This window comes from Magallana gigas, chromosome 5, assembly GCF_963853765.1.
Source record: "Magallana gigas chromosome 5, xbMagGiga1.1, whole genome shotgun sequence".
In the NCBI taxonomy this organism is placed as follows: Eukaryota; Metazoa; Mollusca; class Bivalvia; order Ostreida; family Ostreidae; genus Magallana; species Magallana gigas.
This window is the reverse complement of record NC_088857.1, coordinates 15925333-15949759: the sequence shown is the minus strand read 5'-3', so window position 1 is coordinate 15949759 and position 24427 is coordinate 15925333. Positions and strand designations below refer to the sequence as shown.

Genomic DNA, 24427 nt, shown 5'->3' with positions numbered 1-24427 from the left:
AATCGTTTGGAGTTTTGTAAACCTTCTACAATGGCCATAATCTGTGACCAAATGCTTTTGATATGTAAACTGTTTTTCCTGTGTTTCAAAAGTTATTGATTTCCAGTGTGAGATTTCGAAAGAGAAAATATGTGTCGTTACTTCTTGAAGGATTTTACCATTTTTCAACATAATTGCATCAGGTATGAATTGAATGTACTGGATTCCATTTGGCAAATATACAAAGCATCCAAATACAATTAACTGTAAAAGCTAAATGTAAAGTTTTTAATTGCTCAAATGTTTTGAAGACCATGTGCTTTTTGGGAAACACCTCAATGGTTATGGAAATTAGTCTTCATTGAGCATCTTATCAGGTCCTTTAATAAAAGACATCTTCAAGGAAGATAGCCATCCATGACCAGCCCTGGATGTATACTGGGTGTCCATCCTAGTTACCAGGCAGGCCGTTTACAGAGGAGAGATCCAGACCAGAGGATTTAGGCAATAACCTCTCCAAATCATGGTAAGAAATTCATTTATTAAATATCTGTAATATGAGTGCATGCACAACCATCCCTAGCTCTTAGGCTCAGATCGTCATTATCCAATAGATTTATACATGTAATGGTGTATACATGCTCGAGCTCCAGCCTACAGTATAATGATCATGCTAATGCATTTCACTTGTATTCGATAATGTTAACATTTCAACACTAATTTACAGCTCTTTGAAATGGCGTAATCTTGTAATGACAAAAACATGTACTTTTGAATTGCAGATTAACTTCGAAACTAATCAAGCAAGGGATGGTTGTTTGTCTACCATTATGATTTTAAGCTGTCCTGAAGACATATTATATGCATTAATGTGTATATATATATATCTGTCGAATTATATTGACCATTTTATTATTTGCCAAGTTTTGAAAGAGATGAGGTATGGTGATGAAAAAAGTGTTTGTAACATGTAGATGTAGATCGATTGATCAGGATGTTGGGATGTACAATATGATAAGTGCACACATATCATCTTTGTAACATCTGCAAAACATATGCTGGCGATGAGACCAGTGTTGTCTCTGGTACAAATATTCTCATTTTCTTGGGTAAATAGGAACAGATTATTATTATTCACTGTCTAATGATCGGTGCAGTTAATGCATGCATTATTCATTGACAGCCCGTACCATTAATGCACAAGTAACTGTGGTCAGTTCGTGTAAGAAACAGCAGCTTATTTCTCGTTCTAAATGAAATTTAACCCAATGATAAAATTGAATGGCTAAATTTGGAAGAAATTTAAATGTGCCCCCTTTTCATGTACTTGTTTACACATGTAATGAATAAAACAGCCCTAAGAAATGTACATGATTGGTTGGAAAATTTTGATGATATGGTTAAGTACATAAACTGTACGTGTCGTGTACTCGTTAAGTATGTTTGGTTTAACTGCACAAAGTGCACAACACATTGAAACATTTTGGCATTGATTCTTGTTTAATGCAAAGCTGAGATTTGCTTAATTTGTTAAATTTGACGACAACATTTAAGGTCAAATTTGCTCGGATTTTCATTGTTGTCTGAGGAGTACAGCTTTTCAATTTTCCAACAATGAGACCTTTAAAATTAATGGTCTACATAGGTAAAAAGTTGATTCTTTACTATTAAAGGTTTATACAAATACTCTTCTAGGCCTCCTTTGCATTTAGAGTTTCTCAAGCATCAATATAAAGGAATTATGTCATTGTAATTGTTCAGAGTTTCGCTTAAAATTTTAGAAACCACATAGAAGTGTTTATATTATCCACAAAGCATAGGCAAAAACTGCCACTTAAATTTTAATACTTGAAATATCCATTGATAAATGCAGAATACTTGTTCACAAGATAGTAAACAAAACTGCTTCAAATTTCACATGTTCCATGGTCATGAAAGACATGATGACACTATGCCAACCTCAACTGGTGCCGATTGTTTCAGGATACAGTGTTGTGGAAGGCAACTTTTACCAAATATTCCCAAATTGGATGAGAAAAATTAGTCACTTTTTGCAAGCCAGCAATGAAGTAATATAAAAGTTAATGAAGAATAAATGAAAAGATTTAAAAGTTTTATCCTAATAACAATCCAGAAATAGTTATCTTAAGCTGATGCGTCTGTTGGTTGCTGTTTCCATGGTAAAACGCATATACAGTCCAGCAGTTGTTGCCTTTTAATCAACACCTTTTGATTATTAATAGGTACAGATATAATAATATGACTTTGAATTCCATGTAAAGGCACCTTGCATTTTAGTACAGAGTGATAAATGGAGAATGAGAGTTAAAACCTTTGTCAGATCAAAAATAAATTTTAGCTAATTTCTATGTATTCCGCTCTTTCCTATTTATTACCGGTAACTATGATGGCTTTGTGTTCCATCATATATGAGTGGCATCTTATCAAAGTACACAATAGGTACTAAATTGATCAGAAGCTATACCATTATTTGGGTTAATAATGAACATTTCTAGGGAGTCAGCCTGTCTGTGATGTAGAAACTCTGGTATGCTGTATTATGTAGTTAGTTAGAAGACATTAAAATTCCTTATACATGTAAACTGTATTTTGATACCCACCCTTTATAGATAGGGAATCAGTGGGATATTGTCTCAGAAATAGAAGAAATTCAACTTATGCAGGTTTTATAATTCTTAAGTAACACTGAGCAACTTTTTTCATTATCCTAATCACTATCTTAATACCTATCACTTTCAGATAACAAGACACCCATTTATATGATGCATGCGTTCAAATGTTCAAAAGCGTCATTATTGATCCTAGTTTGATCCTGGGGATTCAGAATTGTAAATCATATTCGTCTTTGATAACATTTGCAGAGATTTGAACTCTTTCAGCAGGTTCATAAAAATGTTTCATTACTGGCCAGCAAAAACATTTCATTTAGCAATAGAAGATCTAAAAATACCTCTCTCATAGAAACACATTTCTAACACTAGGGATTCACAAGATGTTGTCTTAGGTCTAATAATGAATGTTTAATTCTTGCTTCACCTTAATTACCAAGATAAACCCTACAGAAAATTGATTCTGCTCCAGTGAACAGGTTATGTTGATGGTGGCTGGGTGCTGTATGCAAAGTTTCGTGCAAAGGATAGTTTTCCTGCTATCAGAGATCCCTTTGGGTCCATTGCTTTAGCTTTCATGCAAAGATTCCCTAGAGTCAAGCAATACCCCTATTCCTGGATTGTATGAATGTTGTATTGATCTGTCTCACTGTTCTTGCCAGAAAGCTGTCAATTGTTGGAGGAAAAAATTGTTGATCAAGAAAAATGGTTCAGTTCTCTTTCTGCTGGAGGCAGTCAGAAAAACGTATTTACAAATCTTTTTCTTCCTTGATATTTTTTAAACTTGGGTAGGTTGACTGTTCCAAGTAGAAGATCAATCTGACTCTGGAGCACTGCGTAATTTGGTATTTATTGCTTTAGTGATGAAGATGTCATTGTACATTACATAGCTTATCAGGTAATAAAAAATCTCAAGTACTGAGACAATTTTGCAGTTTTGTTCTAGGCAATTTTTATCTGTTTGTTAGAATATATACAGCTTCAAACAATCAAAACCATCAGAAATATTTTACTTAATATATGAAATAAACAAATACTATAGATATCTACAGATTATCTTACATCTTGACTTGTGTTGATCTTATCCAATTACTGGTAATTCAGAAACTGCTACAGTATACCCTAGCTGGCCTGTTATAGGAAATGCACCAATCTTATGTTAGTCCAGCATTAACAGCGCGGGAGTATTTAGCAACGTGGAGTTTTTCTCCTCTGATTGGAAACAATATCCATTATCTTTAAACAATTCAAATACATTGTAGTACACATTCAGAATTTTCTATCATATCAACCAATGGTATCAAAACTCCAATTTTTAACACCCACACCCTTTATACATGTAGGTAGGGTATCAGTGAAAACTAGAACAGCATCATTGTAGGTACATGTACGGTACTAGTCAAATATTAAAGGGGGGGGGGGGACCCACTGAGCTACTACGTATGTGAACAGTGTACTTCTGATATTTACATATTTTGTAGGAAACGAGAATAACCCAGTGAAGGTGGTATGGTACACCTCCATATTGTGATGTACTTTCGATCAAAATAAGCAATAAAATTAAGCAAAAATTTTATTAACTTTTTCTTACCCAAAATTGTCACCTAACAGTGTAGCGCAATGGGTTAGAGTGTTTACTACGAATTTGTAAGTCATATGAGTTTGAATCCTCCTGGGGCTTTTTCAATTTTTACCTTTTCAAAAATTTTAAAACATTTTTTGGTCAAATATTGTAAAATTTGAAAAATTTAAAATGGTGAATGTGTTCTGATGATAAATGTACCTTTATCCACATTAATATCTAAAGATATCCTATACTTCCTTAACATTTCAGTACTACTTTTTAGAATTTATCTTGATCGGGAGGATAGATGTAGGTTATATCTGTAATATTCTCTTGAGTCTCAATGAATGATACATAGGTTTTCTAAACAACCAACAAGTTTACCTGAAACTCTTGGAAGAATTTATTTCATTTGGTCTTCCTGGTATGTTACTTTCAATGGTAATTACAATCAGTAGGAGATATAATTTGACCAGTAATGGCCTAATTACAGTATTCTTTTGGTGGTTCACTTGCTGTGTAGTCTATTCATACAAAGATGTTTAAGAATCCCATTGTTATTAGAAGAGGAAATTTACTAATTAAGTAATTATTGTGAATTGTGTGGAGAAAAAAGTGAATTTCTTGAGGTAATCTAAGACTATACCCATTCAGGTACAAAAAAGTCTTTCAAATAATGATTATACTAAGATTACTAGAAATCAATTCAAGGTCATGTATATGAAAGGGGAAATATAACACAGCATATTGGGTATGTTAATATTACTTAATATTATGTTCTCTGTATATACTTATGCAAGAAAATTCTAGCAGTATGTCGCCCTTTGTTTTGAAACATACATTATTCACTTATTTCTAAAACATTTTTTATTAAAAAATTAACAGTATTCACTTACTCCATTCACTGATAGTATATAACCAAGCAACCATAAAAAATGACCATTGTGGCTTTGGTAGAGTGCATGCATTTTGTGGAAGACTACTTAGTACTTGTATATATAAAGGTCTCCATTAAGCTCTTGCTCATTAAAATGAAAATGTAACTTGATTTCATAATTTACTATCTTGTTCAAACAAACCTAATTCTGTGTTTGTAGCGTCTGTAAGAGGCGTCTTATTCTATGTTGGAGAAAGGGGGACGCAAAGCCTTATATCTACAATCCAACTGCTTTACAATTTTTAACAACATGTAGTTAATCTTGCACATTTGAAAGACTTTGCAGGAAAACAAATTTTTGTTACTTTTAAATCACCAAAAGCATTAGAGTTATTCTTTTGGCTTTAAGGGTTTATAGCTTTAATGTTACAGAATTGATCTAAAACTTTCAAGTATTTTGTTTTACTTCATGCTTGTTAAAAAACTACACATGTAAATCCCATTAGCTAAAGATTGAAATTTTGCTCTCACATGCCTTTATCATGTTATAAAGCAGTTGATTGCTTAAAATTGTATTTTACAATCAAACCAATCAGCATTTACACCATTTTAATCAACCTTCTTCTTTGAAAAGCAAATGACTTCACTGTCCAACTGATACAGCAGTTGAAAATTAGTAAGAAAAGCTTTTAGTTTTGGAATACAATAGATCTTCTATCTAATTCAATGGTTAATACAAGAAGGTTAACTTCTTAATATTAATCTATGTAATGTGTTCTAAGATTTTTTTTTTAAGGTTTCTAATTTGATGAGAGAACTTTGTCATAGATTTTCTGGTCTAGTTTGATATGAAATATGAATTGTTGTCAAGAAAATCAATTGCGTCTGACATTGTAAGCTAGCTTTATGTATAGTGCATCTAATCAGGAATGCTACTATAACCATCTAGTAACCAGACCGAAATTTTATTGAACAGTCAGGTCTTTGATGAATGATTTTACTCTGAAGTCGGACAAAACCATTGGAAACCCTAGCTAGAGCCCCATTAATGCAGTTCTTAGAAAGGTTTCACATTGATATGAACGAATTAGTACAATATGTATTACTGCATGAAGACTCATCTGTATTCTGTAAAACTTATTAAAACATGGATTATGAACCAGTGGTTTTTTTTTTAGTCTTTTTATTGTAGTTCTTGTCTCTCTGGTTAACCTGTTAAAACCCTCTTAAAAGATGTAATGGATTAAGAGTAGTTGCAAAGTTTTGAATGTCCATTCATCCCTTACATTTGGAGATAAGGAGATTTGTAATTAGTAAAGGTGCTATGACCCAATAATTGGCAATAAGTATTGAGTTGACTAGATAATTTATTTGTATGCATGCAAGTATAACATTTATTAAAAATCTAGCCTAGATCTGCAGTGTGTATCAAATACAGATTAGAATAAGTGGTATTGTCAGCATAAAAAGTTAAAAGAATAGATGTTTAAGAAGATGTCTTTGGGTTTTTCTCCTGTTTTTAGGACAGCTTGTTAATACGGGAGTCTGTTATTGTTGCTGAATTAGTTCTGCCATGATAATCCTGGTAATGTTCCAAGTAAGCTTTTGTAGAATTAATGTAATGGCCAAGATGTATGCATACCATATGACTCCTAATTGAGCATTGGTCATGGGTTTAAAGGAGATGTCATTGTCATGTTATGACTCCTGTAGATGCTGTCTCTCCAGGGCATCGGAATATTTCAAGTGGATTCCAATTTTGCTGTCATTAATTTCGATATTCAAATATATGGTCAAATTGAATGCTGCTGCATCTTAATACCACATCACATTAATATGCATTCTCCTAAGAACTACTGACTACTTGATAAACAGTAGACCATATATCCATAATCTTGTAAGATACAGTAAAACACAGCTAAAGTGAACACGCTCATAATGAATTGACGCATACAGCAAAATGATTTCAGTTCCCCATGACTTGATTACACGGTAGATTTGATGGTTTTAAATAGCGAATTACGCATATAACGAAGCAAATTGCCCGCCCCTTTTACTTTGTTGTAAGTGTGTTTTAATTACTTTCAATGTATGTGCAGTGATTTTTCTGTTTTTAAAAAAGGGAAATTGCTTTCGAATTTGGAAAAACCATTGAAATGTTGGTCAAATAGAAAAAGCTAGCAATACTGTAGATATAAACTAATACAGTAATGTACCAGTAAATTGATTCGTTTTAATTCCATCTTTTGTATAGTATTACATTAATTGTAATTTTAATAATTTTCAGTGTTCTTGAAACTTACTCTTTAAAATAATGAAAACAATTATTGGTATTGAAAGGGGGGGGTAAGGGGGTGGACAAAAAATTATTTGGAAAAAGTTCCAAATTGAAATTTGGAAAAAGTTTAAATTGGAGAAAAATTGTCGATAATTGGAAGAAAAAAGAGACTCAGAACTATAAACATTGACCATGCAGTATCAAATATCTAAGCGAAATTAAGGTACCGGTACACCTTTTAAAGTTGAGAAATGAGGTTCTTCAATGATTTTTCATTAGTAACATCAATTCAAAGATGTCAATCAGATTATAATTTTAATAATAATAAAACAAACTGAAAAAATAAGTCTTTAACTCTTATTTCAAACATATGTTTAGAAGTCTGTAAAAGATAATATGTCTGGTTTTTTTTGGGGGGGGGGGGGGGTTTCGGGGGGGGGGGGCAATTTTATATCCAGGTAGCCCATAGTCATTTGAAAAATTTACACAACAGACAAGAAATTGAATATAGAATTTCATAACTATATAAATAGCATAAGAGGTACATAAAACTTTACAGCCTTACAAAACAATATGAGAAGGCAGAGCTAAATAAATGGCCCGGGATTGAGGAGAACCTTGAATGTGACCTAGTATATTCATTTATTACACATACTCCCGTTTCATGAATTCCTCCCTTTCTTTTTTATTTTTTGCATTATTTTCAACTGAGTCAAATAATTCAATTGTACAATTAGTTTTTTTTATGTTTAAAGATACATTATTTTGTCAATACCGATAGTATTTTTATTGGTTTAAAACACATGCATATACATGTATACTTATATGACAGCTTCATGTTAACTTGTATTTACATGTACTTAATAAAATATCTATTAAAGAACTATTCTCTTTTAACCTTGAGTTGAATTTGCTGTAAAACATTGTCAAAGAAATTCAGAAATGCTCGTTCAGGCCACACAAAGTATTTACAATGGTTGCAACAAGTTGGTTCAGTGGGTTACCAATTAAATGTTGACCAGATTTTGTTTAAATAATGAACTTAATGTCCATCAAAAAAGACAATTTAGAAATAGCTCTTTCGGGTATCATTAATTCATGAAACCAAATCTGTGGATTTCAAAATAATTGCAAAATATTTCATTAATTAAAGTATTCATTTAGTAGATTAAGCAAACAGATCAAAGCAATGATTTAGATATCTATTATTGCCTCTGTTATTCTAGAGCAGGTAGTTGTTCAATTTAGAAGATGTCCAGAGCTTTGTAGAACATGCAATTGCTTGAATTGAATATATTGATATTCCTGTGTAATGGACATTGGTTCTATCAAGTTTATCGGTCTTTGTGGGTTTTGATTTCCATTGATTGTAACTTGGTTTTGATGAATGATCAATGCCAATATTTATATTTCATCAGATGAATTTAGGAAAACCAACTTGTTGGCGCCCGGTTGACTGAATTGTAATGATATACAGTTGGACAATGTTTATAAAATTTAAAAGAAAATTGATACCTGTACTGTTTATTGTATATTTTTCTAATTTCAACAGCAGGAAAAAATATATTTGCACAGTTACAAAACAAATATATTAATGAAAGCTTATTTGCACTACAAGTGATTTTTACTATGTGATTTTTCTGTTTGATATATTTTTTTCAAGCATTGCATTAATTTTAATTATCATATCATTTGGACATTCAAGTTGCATAAGTATTGATAAAAGATTGCTGTGTGTAGAAAGTTGTAGAGTTGGCTGACATATTGGAAGTGCACAAGCAAGATGGCTAAGTGAGTGTTTGATGGATGGAATAGAATCTATTTCTGGATCTTGGCATTGTGACTGTGTTAGTCATTATGTACATTGTGAAGAATTTATCAGACACTGGTAGCTACAGTAATTACAAAGACATGGTACAAATGGAAAGTGATTGTCTTTCTTTCTGTCAGAGAAGCAAAACAGATCAAACAGTTGCTACACATATAGCACAGCCACACACTAAGAATAAACACAATACTTAAAATATAGGCACACTTTCTGTAAAAGTTTAAAGACAAAAGGATCAACTTCTGAACAAATTCTTAAATACACAGCTTGAATTCCTGAAATAATCTTGTGGTAACTTGCATTGTAGCCTTGGTTTAGGCTTTGCTTTTTAGGTCAGTCACTCTACCACTTTTTGGTTTCAATGATCTTTGATTATCAAGAGGTTGGCAGATTCTCTCAGTCTTAGAAAAGATCTAACGATGGAATCCAGAAGGAAAACTCCGGTGGAAATGGGGGGATCTGTTCCCTTAGCTGCCTTTAGTTCAACAAACATAGAGCACTGTTTCCAATCTTGAAATATTTTCTAATCTTTAAGAAACGTCAAACTCCTTTGGCATAATTCCAGTTAAAGTCATTACTCTAAGCTGATACTTGTTCCATATAAAGTGCACAATTTTGGATACTCTTAGCTTAAATTTAAAAGTGCAAGAATTAAAACTGCTCTCTTTTAGTTCAGCTCATGTTAAGCTGAATAATTACTCAGTAATTAAAATTGCATACCTGCATGCAGTAACTATACATAGATATAAAAATTTACCATCATATATCTATATCAGGCTTGGGGTAATGCTAAATGTAATGGTAATGCATTGCAATGCATTACATGTTTTCAAAGTAATGCTAGTAATGTGTAATGCCTCAAAATTAGCATTACAAGTAATGCTAATGTAATGCATTACTTTACAAAATCTAGTGTAATGCTGGCATTACATGGCATTACTTTGCATTACTATGCATATTTATGCATGTTCACTTTAAAAAATGTGATGAATAAATGAATAGTTGAAATTGAATTTGATTAAATTTATTTTTAAAGAAGAAAGAAATAATTCTAATTAAGAAAAAAAGGTTTTAATTGTACATGTTTTATTAAAAAAGGTTTTTTAAAATTAATTTTTGAATTGTTTATATTACTAAAGATAACAGCACAATTTCATAACATTTTCAAGAGTGTTGTTATTAAGAGTTTTTAATCATTTAAACAATTTACTCCAATTAGTTTGCACTTCAATAAGAAATGTGTCAACAACACACTATGCCCCCAGGATAATCTAAGTATCAAAACAATCTATTGTTATAAGAAGTGCTAAACACCCCAATCCCCTTCCCTTCGCTATGTCACAATAGAATAGGAGACAGACATGCACCTTTAAAAGCAAAATGAATGCCTTGTCCATCCATGATGAAAATCAATATCACTTCCAATATTATATAACCCATTTGAAAATAATCTTACTTATTTTCTCTCTTTCTCTCTGTCTCTTTGTCTTTCTCTCTCTCTTGTATATTAATTACATATATTTACATAGTACATTAGTTTGGACTGATAGAAAATACAAGATTTATTTATTTAATCTATTATTGCACTAATTAATATATCCTAAGATAAAGATCGTCAAACAGAATTTTCCAGCCCAAGCTTTGACTGCTCCTGCAAAACATTTATTTAGTATAGCCCGTAAGATGGATGCATTTAAAAGATGAACCCTTTGAAACTTCGATCATAAGTGCAACAGCAATCTTTTGTCTTAAAGTGTCCTCCGTAAAAAGAAATACGATTAAAATATATTAAGAAATATAACTGGGAAAAATCATCTGTTTATAAATTAATAAAATCAAGTGTCCAAAATTATAAAGATTTGTGTAATCTGGGGATATATCTATATTTAGCTTTTAAAAACCGCAACATTATTTCATAAATTGTTTTTGTTACGCATGTTATCCTGTGTCTCTATTTCATATCTGATATTGTATCATGCCAAATGTCTATAAATATCATTTTACTTATGTAATATGTCGTTCATATTGCCACAATATGATTATATATTGAGCAAATAAAGAATGACTCTTGTTTATTCATTGAATTTGAACCTGATACTGAGCATGAAGCTGTAGATATGTTAAAGAGTGTTGTATATTTGAAACATTTGCAAAAACTCTTTATTAGGTTTACTTTAAAAGAAAGTAATGGTAATGGTAATGCATTACTTTACTCATGTAATGGTAATGTAATGCATTACTTCAAGAAAATCAAGTAATGGTAATGGTAATTTTATGCCCAAATTCATGAAGTAATGGTAATGTAATGCATTACTTTACAATGTAATTCGCCCCAAGCCTGATCTATATGTATTAGGATCATTTGTCCTTTGATATTGTACTTTGTTTTCACTTTTAAGTTGCTGTCATTTTAGCAATTACATCAACTTGATGCTGCATTTGCATTTTAGTGTCAGCAGTTATAAATGCAGGTTTAGTGAAAGAGGGAAATCATTTAAAAATATAATTGATACCCATACTTGCTAGAATCAGAGTTAAGAAATATTTTTTATTGTTAAACTTGTACCAAAGGTTGACTGATGAACTTCAAATTGGTAAATTAAGAGACTGTAATGCTAGACTGCAATGTCATCACAAATATAGATTTCCTAACCATGTACTAGCTTGTCTGTAAGACTTGTATTATGTTGTATATAAAGATTCTGCATTATTTTGAAGAAACAAGTTGCAATGAACAAACCTTGTTGATGTGAACAACTTTATGAAAACATTTTTAATTGTTTATGTGAAGACAAAGTATCAATTGATGCAGATAACTGCCTGTCCACTGGGATATGAAAGAATTAAGTCTCTGGGAGTGCACAGAAATATTTGCATTATTCTATGTAAATGAAGTGGGTCTTGCTTGGTGAAAGTTGTTTACAAATCCACAGAGTAATGAGAATGCTGAATTTTTAAAGAATATTGTATCAAAAATGATCCCCAAGTTCTAGCTCCAAGCACAGACGTACATAGCCTGAATGTCAATTAGCAAGCTACTTGATGTTGAGTGAAGCACACTGTTGGCTTCTTGTAGAATGAAGAGAAAAAAAAACAAAAACTCTTTTTCTTGAGGGTCTTGCAAGAACTTAAATCCTGGTCAAGTTCAGCAGCGTTGCTTCCCTGAATACAGAATAAAGAATAGGAGACGATCATACATTAAATGTGGGAAGTTGTGAACACAATTTGTTAAAGAATATTTTTTTTATTGAAAACTTAGTCTTCTAAAGGTGTTGATTTTTTTAAGGGGCATGGTCACGATTTTGGTCAAAAAATATTTTTTCGATTTTAATATTTAGAATGCTTCAGTAAGGCATTTTAAATAGGCAACTAAAATTTGAGTGTCCTTCGTTGAGTTATAAGCGAGTTACAGAGCTTCCATTTCTTTGCTATGTAAACAAAGCATTTGTTTACATTTTGAATGTCAAAGTATAAATTCCAATTTTAGACGTAAAATGCATGTGTTAAACTTTAGGAACTGTTTATTTATGCTTTTAAATGAATAAGAAGATCGACAAATCAGCTTGAAAAAGATTTTTACTGTTATATTGAACCTATATGTAAACAAAAACAGGGCACGAGCCTTGTTTACATGATAAAGACTTGTGAGCTCTGTAGTTTGCTTATAACTTAATGAATGACTCTCAAATTTCCTTTAATCATTAGAAATGCATTCCTAAGGCATTGTAAATAATTAAAACAAAAAAATAGATTTTGACCAAAATCGTGACTATGCCCCTTTAATTCTATTTATTGATAAATAAATTTTCAAAAAATAGGTATTGACTATCAATTTGTATCAATTAATATCTCAATTTTTCTCCAGATTGTACTCCTAAACAACCTCAAATGCTTCAATACATAAATTCAATTGATTTATTAGGTAAACCAATTTTCTTTTAATCAAACTCCTGTAGAACCCATGAATGAAATCTCTCTCTCTCTCTCTCTCTCTCTCTCTCTCTCTCTCTCTCTCTGACCAATTCAGTTACAGCTATAGCTACATACTTGCATTCTAGTTCAAGCTTGTTTCTAGGAAATTGATGCTTTATTGATTTCTGGTATTAAAATTACATACAGGCACAGCTTCACTGAGATACAAGCTCCTGAAATCAAGGGAAATCTATATCTGTGTGTATGTGTGTGCACTGTGCCAGAGAAAGATAAATACTAGGCATGTACAAACTTGCTGAAACACCTTTTTGATCCTATTTGTTTCATGTCACTGCTATGAATTAAACTAATAGGATTATTTCTTTCAAGTTGTCATTTACTTAAACTGTTTATTGGTAATCACACTTGTGTATTAAATTTGGATTTCAAGCTCATCCAAGTTAAAGAAAACCTATTATCTTTTGTGTTTATGAATTGAGGGTAGATTTTGTATTCATATAGCTTTAAGCAAGAACCTTGATTTTGAATGTATACTTACAATGTGGGAAATTCAATTATGGAAATTTTATGCTATTATGATCTTGTGATATACATCATTATTTAATTGATTCAGAAGTCTTTTCTGAAATTGAATCAATTTAATTTTCTCTACTGTCAAGATTACAAAGATTACAAATTTTATAGCTATAAAAAAGCCCCAATTGACAAATAGAATTCTGAATTATAAGTCAGCTTTACTCTTCAATTTGAAGAAAGAAATGTTTTCCTCAATTTCTTCTGAGCACACAATCCATACAGAGCAAGAAACACTAGTATATCTTGTGAGTTTCAAATTCAGCTGAATAATCATTTTCAGATTTTATTTGCAAAAATAACTGGCTTTGCCAAAGTAGACAAATTTTAAGGTGTGGTTACCTGCAGTTTTCAGAAATAACAACATATTAAGATCAATCGAAGATTAAGGTATGGTAGACTAGTGGTTGTGTTTAAGTGTGTTACTTTTTCAAAATTAAGTTCTCACTGAATTTTATTGAATTCTGAAGCCTATCTGCATACAGTGTACCTAACCTGGCTACACAAATTATGTACATTTTCAAGCTGTAAGATTTTAAAACTAATTGTAAAGTTAATGCATTTGTTAAGTATGGACTGGACTATTTGAATTGTATATTTACCTTTCAGTGTCTTGATGGAGAAATGTTAGGATTTGTAGCTGATCAAGTTTGCAAATGGTCATTTTAAGTCTCGACACACAATTTGAACAAGATAATCCCCTGTTTGTGTGCTGTGTGCTAGGGTCTAAAAATGGGGGGAAATTCTTCACAATGAATGAAGTAATTCATCATTTATATCAGGATTAACCAAAATGGTGCATCTATCCCACAGCACTTTTTATTGTTGAAATGAAGTTTTACAGACAAACTGTGTCTAATAATTTGATATTGATGTTGTAAAGACAAATGACATTTGAGCTGTTGGATATTAAACATACAAATGATATCCTAGCTGTTGGATGTTCAGGTCTTAGTAAATGGAAAATGCCAACAGTTAAACGCTGATTAAACTTTTTTTTAACTCTTTAAACGGTTCTTGTAATCTCCTTTGATCAAATGCAAACTTTAGAAAGGATATTTGGAAACTTGATGGTGCATTCGGCTAATGTTAAATCTGCATTAGTAGTTTGACACATGTGAAGAAAGGTTGCCCTAAAGGTCTTGGCTTATAATAAATTTATTTGAGTTATTTGATTGAATTAAGTACATTTTAAATATTAAATGATGAAAAAAAAATCTTAAAGTTTATTCATCTAACTATTGTTGTACATTAATTTACACAAAATTTATTAAAATTGCATATATCGTATTAAATATGCCTTTAGCAGGTAAGTTTTTACTTAATTCACACTTCAATACTTTGGTTTTATGGATTATATTGGTCAAATCTGATATTTCATGAGAGTAAGGTTCTAGACTTCTAGTCGTACTGAGACAGGATTTAAATCTATAACCTCCATGTTATTGAATGCTGATTTTTGCAAATCGTAAACACTGAAATGTGTGGTACAAATTGAATTTTCTCAATTCAGGCTTCATTGCATTATGAATTCATTCAAATACCATTTGTCTGTTTAAATATTGGTGACAGAGAGGTATTTGGGAACATCACATACTGATATATACACAAGAATAAGTGCTGAGTATATGATTATTGGCACTGGCTGAACTTGCAGTGATGCCTTAGCCAACTCCACCCATTTATAATCATTACTCTCATTCTCTGACATCTTGAGACTAGCTGGTCAACGAGTACCACTCGCACATGACCCAAATCAAAAGCTACCAGATCCACCATTATGTCTGTTTGTATATTCAGTACTTTGATTTTCTTTTCAGTCAGAGACATAGAAGTAAGGGAGGGAACTTCCATGTAGTGACTGAACTTATGGACCGCTGCTCTTCAGAGAGAGTTTACTTGGTGCACTGAATAAACTGGAGAAATCAAAACAGATGAAATTCAAGCAGATGAACTAGAGTTCCTGATTTACGGTCATAAGAAAAAAAAACTATACATCACACCATCATGCTGAAATCTCAACAACAAAAAGTTGGAGTGGGAGGGGGGTGGGTGGGTTGGGGTTAACTTATATTCTTATTTTCAACCTCAGTGCTTAACAATTATGTGTTAAAAGATGGTTATGAATGTCTGTCATTATTCCATAAACCTTGAAAGAGAAGACAAGATGGTGATTGATAAACTATCCAAATCAACTGCATATTGCAGCTGCACTAAAAACATAACACTTGTGTAAATTCACTGAACCTGTGTCCACCATATCAATGTTTTTATCATACATCTTCATTATATGATGCTAATGAATAGGTACTCTAGTGTTCATGGTTCAATGAATTAATACTAAGCAAGACAATGATTTATTATAGAGGTGGTTCTTGGGTTGATGCAAAAATTTGATTCTCTTGCATTTAATATTTTTTTTTATTAAATACTCGGTACAAAACTGAAGAAAATAATGTTAAGGTTTTTTATTACAATTGTGTAATAATTGCTTTGTAATCTAGATCTGATAACTTTATTTTCTCAATTTCCTTTTTATATTTTTTAGCATAATACTGTTGACTTTTGAAAGTTTACTTCGATATTTTCATAATTGGTTTATCCAATATTAATTTATATATGTATTTCCCCCTGTTTTGTTTTATTTATTTATTTATATTTTGCTTCATTTTTCTGCTTGATGAATAGGCATTATAGAATCTCATTGTTTAACATAAATCTCGGTCCAATTCAGGGATGAAATATATAGCCTTTCAAGAATTTGACTTGTTGAGAAGAACAAGATAAAACATATTTGAGATGTATTTACAATATTTGTTTCATGAGATTGGGTCGAACCAGAGATTTTATCTTGTTTATACTGGTACCTATGTTATTTTTTTTTTTAAATACAATATTTTTTTTGGTCTTTTTTTTTTAATCATTGATGTAACTATATATCTTGAAAATCCAATTTTGAACAGAAAACTTCTTTGTTTGCCGTATATATTTGTATATTTACTATTTAGTTGCTGGGTAAATCTTACAATAATGTAGATATTTAATAATTATTATTATCATATTTGTGTTGGTTTTTTTCTTAGCTTTTTTGAATTTCAGATTGATAGATTGATGTGTATGTTTGCATAATAACTAAGCATTGACTACTAGTATTTTATATGGTTTGGTGCAATTTTAAAAACAAAACTTGAAATCCACCATTTTATTTTGAGTACATATTTTAACTGTTTATAACATGCCAGTATTGGATACCATGAAATCCTTGATTTTCACTGTGTTTTCATTCATTTCCATTTACTTCATGTTGATCGAGTCTTACATTTCATTGGCTTGATTGAGAATCAGATTACAAAAGAAATGTTGAACTGCATTTGCTTCTAGCTACAATATTTACACTTTTCTGTTTGGCAGAACATTCAACCAAGAATTTATGAATGCATGCAGTTCCTGCAATGAAAAGAGTTTAAGGGGGAAACCACAATAACCGTAGATAATTTACTTCGTAGTACAAAAGACAGTAAATGATAAATACTTATACCAAAAATGTCTAAACAAAGTTAACTAAAAATGTGTCGGATCTGTTGCATCTGTTCTATACTTCCTTTTCAGGTATTCCTTTTGGTTATTTTTCTGTTGGATCTATAAAAACGATTGAATGTTCTCTTTCAGAATGCAAAAAGACCCTTTTGTGCTTTTTAAAGAAGCTTATTGTAAAAAGAAAACAGTTCAAGTTAAAGCAGAGCAACATTTTCTTTTTTTTTTGGGGGGGGGGGGGGGTCAATTTTTTAAAAAATACTCCAGAGCACTTGTACACACATTTCATCAATTCTTTTACTAGTAAATTCATTTAAACCATTTGACATGTCTCACCGAACTTGCTGCCTTGGTTGGAGCTGAATCAGCTACCATACATGTATAAAATCACCGACATTTCTTCAGGTACTGTTTCAAGTCTAGTCCAGGTATTTTCCATATAGTTTCTGACATGTACACTCCATTTGTGGGTAGATATTACAGTGTCTTTCATTTCTTTTCCCCTTCCATCATTTTTCCTAATGTCTGATTAAAGAGACTGAATTTTCAGATCAAATTTGATGCTCATCCAAAATTGATTCTATTCAGTTATTGTGAATAGATGTTTTTATTTCATCAATCTATTAAAATACTCATGGTTACCTGTGCAAACTATGAAAACAATTGTTTTAGATCACTTCTTTTTATCAAAAATTCAATTTTGAATATTGATTCTTTGCAAGGCATTGATGCCATTGATCATTGATATGATAAACTTTACAATGCAAGTCAGGTGAGCCTTATGGTCATACAGCCTCTGGATGCTTCACTACTCTTCACTATGTAAAGGGCTTATAATGTGGAGTCTTAATATAAATCTTGGTTCCTGAGACTTCTGGTACCATAGAGCCTCATTTGTCCTTGTCATGAAAAAGTTTACAAATACAAGTCAGGTGAGCCGTACAATCCAAAAGCCTACTTTTAGACCCTCAGTCTTATTTACCGTACTCGAATATGTTAATATGGTGTATTTATATGTTGCACTCTTTTCATTCTATGTTCACATTATGTGTTCTCTCGTTGACAGAGAACGAGTAGCATTAATAAATGTATATTGCAATATGTGTACTATGTGTGGACGTTATTTTGTGTATCCTTTAGTGAAAATGTGTACAAATTGCTGAAAAAAAATCAGTGTTTGTTACTTTCATAGACCAAAAGAGCTTTAGTAGGTTTAAAAGATGCTTTATTTATGGCATAAATGGTTTACTGCAATGTTTAACAAGACCATCTTGATGTACATGAATGGCCAAACAGTCCAGTAAATATTGTAACAGACCAGGGTACACTCCTTTTTTACATGTTTAAAATGGAAAACTTGAAAGTTGATCAAAGAGTTTTCCATGTACCACCTAAAATTTCAATGCACTGTTGGTAGATTTTAATGTACACTATTTATTCATGTACACTTTGTAATGCTCATTTTATTGACTGTAGAGACTGAGAATAATAGAATCTGTCTTTTTAAATAAAAAAGCCTTTTATACAAACATTTAGACAAACGTGGCAAAGGATTTAAGAATTTAGTCAGGGTAGTTAGAATTCATGTACATGTGTATGGTAGTGGTGTACAAGATGGCCGATTTTTTTTTTTTAAAAAGTATTAGATTTTGTTTTAGAAGAATCATATCATGGATAAAACAAATTCATACAAACAGAAGTCTGTTATTAGCTAGGTTAGACATTTTTGACCTATCTATGATATGTAACACCATCATGAAGATTGTTGCCGAGGATGAGAAAGAGTATACTTGGACCGAGGAGGGTGTTTTCTGTTAAATCTCCTTATCTAGTAGTGTTATGGTAGATCCATATGTTATGTTTACTTTATACATGTTATAGAACTCTTTTTAATTCCCTAATAATAGTGTGTAGAGTATATTAACCCAATTATTGCACCATTTGTTATATCCAGTTAAAATAATTTGATGTATATGCTGTTTATCTCTCCCCCAGTGCACCACCAACGGTTTTGGTGTGCAGCCTTTGAGCTCTGCTCTTTTAGAGGTGTTGTTACAATACATTGAACCAAAGAAGAGCTGTTTTTATTCACTAAATAGTTTTAGAAAAGCTTGTCTTTTCACAGTTGCACTGGCAAATTCCATGTTTCCTTGTTGTTCCGGAGAAAAGTGTGGATTTGGGGTTGTATGCCACATTTTATAAGGCAAAATCTGTGATCGTTTGATTCCAATTTAGTGTTTTTGTACATAACTTTGTTGAAATACATGAGGAATGCATATCCAACTGATATGGTGTTTGTTTTTATTGCCCTCAGCCAGTCATAACCACATATAAGAAGTAGATGTGATTTCTATAATCTGTACTGTTTCCACGGTATTCGCATCAATGAATCCTTTCACTATTGTACTATAAATACCCATTCTGCATACTTGAATCGAGAAATGATCAATACATGTGGAAAACAAACCCTTGATTTTTAAAACAATCTCTGTGTTCCTGACAGTTTAGACCTACAGGATTGAAATTTGATTCCCGAGGGAGCTCCATTGCTGGATTACATTGCATCAATACACTTGGAGAACAATCTAGCTTATTGATTTGGCATTATGTTTTATGTTCGTGATTTAAAAAAAGATTTTCCCTCTAGGTTTTCACAAAATGGTAACTATAGTGTTCACATACATAACATATGAGAGGTTTGCATATCGAAACAAATTTTAGTTTTCATGAAGGATAAAATCATGTAAAGCTTTGCTCAGCTTATTGCACTGTTCAGCAGATCTAATATATCTAATTATTCTATTTTAAACATTTGAAACCATGTTTCTGAATTTTGGGACTGGCAAATATTATTTAATTAAAAGTTCAGTGTCTGACCCAAAGAACATTATCTGTAAGGGCATAGAACTACGAGAAGCCCACTTTTGATTCTAGGTCTCGCTTAAATACACAGTGGAAAAGTGAGAGGGGGGCAAAATATGAGCTCGCTCAAGTTGTTTGGCCCCAGTGAAAGGTGAATGTCCTTTAGAACTCGAGATTAGCATGTATACTAGTATATGTTGGTTGCATTGATTAGGCTTTAATGTTAGAATATTTGTTGCAATCTGATAGTGTTATAATTTATCACTGATAACTCTTATCACAGAGAACGCGAATTCTTCATTCGAAATCTGACTTTGACCTTCCGATTAGCTATGAAAAAATAATGCCAAAATCTCATGGCGCCTTTAAATATTTGTTACAGTTTCTTCTGTGTCTTTCCATGATTACAAATTTTAAACAATATGCACTAATTTTTGGTAAATTTCTTTTTATTTTATTTATTTATTAAGTTAAAAGAAAGTAAACTCTTAATTTGTTCTGAAGGTCGCAAAAATGCGATACAAAATACTCTTCTTTTGACATATGAGGGATTTTATCCATCACTGGCCCAAAATCACATATAGTGTGGTTTCATTAATATTCGTTGGTATCAATTTTGGTGGGTTCAACGAAAATCACAGTTTCAAGGATACGTATTTGTGGTCAATGATCATATCAATATAAAATGTTAATGGGAATTGCACTTTAATGAACATTTTTTTCGTGGATCAACTTAACAACGAAATCCAGGAAAATTTGTATTCAAAGAATATTGATAAAACCACAGTAGACATATTTGTGTTAAAAAGTGTCGTGATATAACCGTTTTGAATAAGTGATATCAGATAGTCAAAGGGAATTTCTCTATTTCATTTTAAAGGGACTTGGACACGGTTTGAGCTCAAAATTTTAAATTTTATTTTTCCATTTTTAATGTTTAGAATGGATAATATGGTAATTTTTAATGCTTTTCAAAATTATAAAGTCAGAGATTGAGTTATATGCAAGATAGAGAGTTTGGAACTATTTGTTTTGTAAACAAAGCTCGAGCCTTGTTATTGTCTAAATATGTTTTATTTGTTTAGGTTTCAATCAAATGTCGCTTCACTCTTCTATTGATAATATATTTCATAAACACATTGAATAGGTTTACCTTATTTCCCACGAGTTATTATGTCAACGAAATGGTAATTCCATACTTTACAATATAAGACTCGAGCTTTGTTTACATAACAATGAGTTCTTATCTCTGTATCTCCCATATACATGTAACTTGAATTCTGACAATCAAATTTTGGTCACTCATTCAAAATGTGCAAGTAAACCATTGTATATAATATAAAAATTTTGTTCTAAAATCGTGTCGAAGTCCCTTTAAATAGCTTATTTCACTTATATTAGAATAAGCGATATAATTTTTTTTTCAAAAAGGGTAATTTGAAAAGTTGTTTCACTTGTTCGAAAAAGTGTTAACACCAAATAACAATACCGGTATATATTAGTATCAAAAACATTCATGCAATTGAAATGAATAACATGGGCAAAACTTGGTTGGTCACTTAAGCAAATCCTTTTAAGGATCCAGTATATCTTGAAGAATGTCTTGGTTTTTTTTTTTATATATATATAGGAATTACATCCTTTCTGTTCTTCCTTTGCTTCGTTTTGGGGGAAATATATTTCAATTATTAAAAAAAAAACGAGTAACAATTTTTAGCAATCTGAAGTAATGTTTTGGGAAAGACAACGTATCATTTTTCCACAATGGAACATCAACGCTTCAGGTAAATAATAAAGAATTGAACGTACATGTTTACTTTAAAAAAAATTCGCCTGATGTTTTGTCTTTGCTGTTTGTTAAAAGACCATGAAAAGTAATAGGAGATAACAGACACCTAGTTCCAAATACACTGTACCATAAACTGGGAACGTATACAGCGTCATGATTTCAATCATTTAATGAAATTCAGGTTTTTTTTTTTTGCGTGCTTTGAAATGAAGCAAAAAGTTGGGTTTTTTTTTTAAACTTTTCGCAGTTTCATCTGTCTTAAAACAAGAACTATGCCATCAATGACAATCTTATTTTTAGAATACTAGTAGGTGAAAATGGCAGTTAAGATCAGTTGTATATAAGTTGTACTTTACTGGTTTCAATAATAGTACAAAGTAACATTTCTTTATGCATTTACATTAAGAACACCTTTTGCAAACTTGCCATTTTGCTGGACTCAGTTGGCGCTGACACAAAGACTGAATAGAATACTTTTTATATATCCCATTACATGTATATACTTCCACGTGTATTACCTGTAGTAATTTGACGTTAAATTTTTTTCATTTCTTGTGGAAAAAAGTAAACTTGCATTCCTCATGAAATTATACAAAAAGGTTTTGATTTACTTAGACAAATAAGTTGTTAATCATAAATTGTATACGACTGAACAAGCTATATTCAATGCAATTCACATGTGTACATGTGGTATGGAAGCACGAAAGTAAACCTACTGTTAGAAGGAAAAAGTTTTCTATAAAATTTTCTTTAAAAACAACTTGAATATCAATACTAAAGTATTGCACCCTTTATCTTATAATGTTTTTATGCAATTAACTATGATGGGACTTTTTTTCTCCATCACAGTTAACATTGAAATTTGAACACGTTTTTAAATAGGGAATTTCATGGATAAGTTGTCACTCTTTTGAGGTGTTGGAAGCGAATCGGTGGTTGTATTGCTATGACATCTATAACTTTTTTTTGTGAAAATGTGTCTATTTATTTTTTTCGACCTTCCCACCAAATTTATTTTTGGAAAGTTTTGAAAAACAACTGATAAAAAATATGGCTTTATGATTATATAAAGAGAAATCGATCAAACAATGCAAAATAAAACCAATGCTTTGCAACAGCATTTAAAGCATCACATACAATTTATCTTGTTGACCATAAAGCTGTAAAATGTTATAGAATGCATGTTTTACACAGATTAAACTTAAATAAATACTTGATACTTAAGCCTAGCAGCTGCTGAAATTAATACCCCCCCCCCCAACAAAAAAAAGAACAAAGAAAATAACAAAAAACACCAGAGATCTTATTATCATATTGCTGACCTTTGAATCCCTAAAATAAAGAAGGTTATATATAGGTAATATAGGTGTTTCAAATGAAACATCTGTGAAAAATGGTCTCTTATATTAAATTTAAATTGTAACCCACAGATCTTGATTGCCTATGTGATTTTTGTGAGGTTCGCAACAATATCATTGTCGGAAATTATATGCCATTGGCAAAGACCAGCCTTTGAATATAATTTGCAATTCTACTTTAGTAGTTATGTTTGATTGCAACTCTTACTCGTCCCAAGCCGTTTCATCACTTGAAGAGTAAAACAGTCACGAAAAAAGTTGGTTTTTTTTTTTATCAATATTCTAAGAAACCTTTGCTGGATATATTAAATTTGGTACACTTCATGAACAGGTTTGACCCTATGGATTTTGAAGTCGGAATATCAGGGTCAAACGACTCGAGACAGCGGTAAGTAATATACGATCAGGCCCCGCCGTCACCAAATTTTTAAATCACTCAACTTTGTCCTCAACTCTAATCCATGAATGTACATATATACTGGAGGTGAAAACTCAGACTTGAGGCTGAGTATTGACTTCGGGAAAGTTGGTGACGGCGGGCCAGTATTCGAAAACCTTTTGCTGGTAAGCACAGATGCACACTGGTATAACCTTAGAAATTTAATGACTCCATTTCGTTGGGGCATACAAATAAAGATCAATGGTAAGACTACTCCATATGAAGAAAGACATATTGTCCGCTCAATTTCTTGAACATCGTCGAAAACCCACGACCAGTCTCGCACACCCTTAAAGTAAGCGTATGTAGACAGATTACTCGGTAGTTGGTACACCTAGAAGATGACCCCTGGCCTGTTGATCTACATATCACAGGGTCAAGGCCAAGCTACTATGGACACAGGAACTTTAATGTGTTCTCCATTCAATATATTGGGAGCCATTTGTTTGAGAGCCATCAAACTTGGTAATACCAAGTACCAATGGTATGTTCTTATCCATCAAATTTACTGTGAAAATCTGACTATATAGTAGTAGAATAATTACGTAAAGGGTAGTTTCAACCCTAATCTTTGACCTTGTAATCTGAAAATAGCCTCTTTACTCTCAATGGATAGGGACATACTAATATTAATTTCAAGCGGAAAAACACTAGTTCATGTTAAAATTCATTATAAATTATTATGCTCGTAACAAAGTGGTAACTAAGGTGGCCATCTTTAATTTGATGCTTAGCATAAAATGTTCACGCTACAAATATCTATGTAGTGGTTAGGTTAGCTTA

The 24427-nt window shown here is 31.7% G+C and overlaps 1 protein-coding gene across 11 annotated transcripts in view; it reads left to right on the top strand.

Moving 5' to 3' along the window:
* The window catches only part of LOC105318288 (potassium voltage-gated channel subfamily A member 1), a 67830-nt gene extending 48347 nt beyond the window's left edge, over positions 1-19483 (top strand). For 7 of the 11 annotated variants that reach the window (XM_066084771.1, XM_066084775.1, XM_066084773.1 and 4 more), the window contains exons 3-4: positions 1-505; positions 15483-18827. The exon at positions 1-505 is cut by the window's left edge and continues 1642 nt beyond it. The gene's annotated coding sequence lies outside the window, so the exon portion shown is untranslated. Of the gene's footprint in view, positions 506-15482 lie in introns of all 11 variants that reach the window. The other 4 variants (XM_066084768.1, XM_034472738.2, XM_066084767.1 and 1 more) reach the window with 3 other exon arrangements.
* Positions 19484-24427: the final 4944 nt, after the last annotated feature.